Below are 2534 nucleotides of genomic sequence, written 5' to 3'. Positions count from 1 at the left end.
GCATCTTGTACAGCAATTAACCACTAAGAAGAATATATGCAGTGTATTATTTGTTGAAACTACTTCCGATTTGATTTGAAACTGTCTCATTGCTATCTGTTTATCAATAAAATTTTGGAAAAAAAAAGAAAAGATAAAGAGAAGTCCTAGCCAGCTCTGTACATATCAGTATAAGGAAATAGGGTTAGGCTCAGCCAAAATGGAGACAATTGCTTTTCTTTCAAAGAGAGCTGCTCAAGTGGTCCTCCACATCCACTCTGTCTTTGCTTCCTGGTCCCCATCAGGTGAGCAGGCCTCTTCCTCTGTGGGTTCTCTCCATGACTTATGTGCTACCACTGGCCCAAAGCAATAGGGACAACTGACCACAGGCTAAAAACCCTGAGACTGTGAGCCAAAACAAACCTTCCATTATTGTAAGTTTATCACAAATATTTTTCACAGCAATCAAAATCTGACTCTCACAGCAGTCTGAATTAATTTTTACCTGTGAAATGGTATCCACCACCCCAGGATGAAGTGCATTGCATCAGCTGGAGCACATATTTTCATGAGGATTGCTTTCAACAATCATGGTGCAGCTGAACATTCATGGAGGTGGGCAACTGGTATCCATACTGTTAAGATTTTCAAAACTATGGATGAGTCTGTATTTGGTAAGCAGTAGAGAATACCCTAAGCCAGAAAGCCTCAACAAAATGTAGGTTCAGGAACTGTAAACTTTTGGTACTACAGTAAAAGTTTTTCTGAAAGAAAATATCAAAGCATCATGATTAAAGAATAAATGCTCAAGCTATCTTTCTGAAATGCTTAAAGTCTAAACTTGGACTGAGATGAGGTCTCCCTTGTTGTGCTGACTCCCCTGAGGTGATCCCTTGCTGCTGAGCCTCCAGAGTAGCTGGAGTGTAGCTGTGTGTCACCGTGCCTGGCTGGATGAGTAAATGTTCAGGCACAGAGAAAAGACAGGGAAAAAAAAAATCATGTAAACATATACACAGGGTAGCTATGATGATTCTACTACTAATTTCTATCAGTTTTTTGAAGGTAGCAGTTAATGCTTAAAATGATTACTTTGATCAATTTTATATACTAACATCTGTAATCTGAGCAACTACACTGAAGATAGTAATGTGCAATATACCACCATTGAATACTTTTCATCTTTTTTTTTTTTTTTTTGGCAGAACCGGGGATTGAACTCAGACCCTTGCGCTTGCCAGGCAAGTGTTTACTCTACTGAGCCATCTCCCTGGCCCCAATACTTTTCATCTTGATTTTGCTTTTTGTGTGTTTTCTTTTTTTTAAAGGTGTATCATTCCTAATGTCTTACCTGTTATTTTTATACTTTTTAAAAATAAATTTAAAAAAATAAAAAGGACAAAAAATTCAAGGTTTGTGGAAAGGAAGAGTTAATGTCTTAACAATTTGATCAGTCTTACACACCTATATCTGATAGTCTGAGCAATAAATTTCATGCTAATAATATATAATACAACAATCATTGTTAATTCCCTGTTCTTGTTTTAAAATTCTGTACCACTTTTATTTCTTATGGTGCTTTGTTTCTGTCTTTGTTCTTATTTGTTTTTGTTGCTTTCTTTTAAAATAAAATTTTAAAAAAAGAATATTGTAAGCACTGGAAAGCTATGACTTCAATACTTGTATTCCCAACTACCACAAACACAGCATACGGTATTGATCCTATAAGCATGCAGTAAGTGGTACAGCACTGTGTCCTTTCAATTATGTGTTCTGTGTTTGGTCTTCTCCTTCTCAAAGCATATACTGAATTCTGTTTTAAAGCATTTCTCAAGCTGCAACTCCTTGTGGAAAATTATTTCTTTCATGCTGGTGTGTGGAGGTCATCTTCCACATGAAAGATTTTGCTTTCTGTTTTTGCATTTTGAAATAAGAAGGAAGATTAGATTGCTTGTCTCAGTTACTCTTCTTTCATTGCTGGGACATATACGTGACACTCAAAATGAAGGAAGGAAAGGTTTATTTAGCTCACAGCTACTGGAGGTTTTAGTCCATACTCAGCTGGCTCCAAGGCTGAGTGGCACAGGGCAGAGAGCAACCTTTCAAGGCTGTGGCAAAGAGCAAGAGAGCAAAGGGAGTAGCAGCAGCTCAAGCAGTTAGCTTCCTTTCCTTTCTTATATTGTAATGCAAATTACCTACCCCAGGGAAGGTGTAGCACTCACACCCATAATCCCAGTGGATCATAAATTAATCACAAACTCTAGAAATTCACCCCATGACTATATGAGGCTTTTCATGGACACCATATACAAGCCATAACAATACTTTTGTTTCATCTGGTACTTTTCTTTTTCTTTTTTATTTTTTTCCCATAATTTTATTGATAAACAAATAGCAATGAGACAGTTTCAAATCAAATTGGTAGGACAGTTTCAATAATTCACACATTACATACATTCTTCCTAGTAGTTAATTACTGTACAACATGCGGACATGATATCTTATTTACAAGCACCATTAGAACAAATCCCTCTATTCATTAAGAGAATGTAACTATA

Source organism: Octodon degus, unplaced genomic scaffold (assembly GCF_000260255.1).
Source record: "Octodon degus isolate 3935 unplaced genomic scaffold, OctDeg1.0 scaffold00267, whole genome shotgun sequence".
Classification (NCBI taxonomy): domain Eukaryota; kingdom Metazoa; phylum Chordata; class Mammalia; order Rodentia; family Octodontidae; genus Octodon; species Octodon degus.
Note: the sequence above shows the minus strand (reverse complement) of the source record.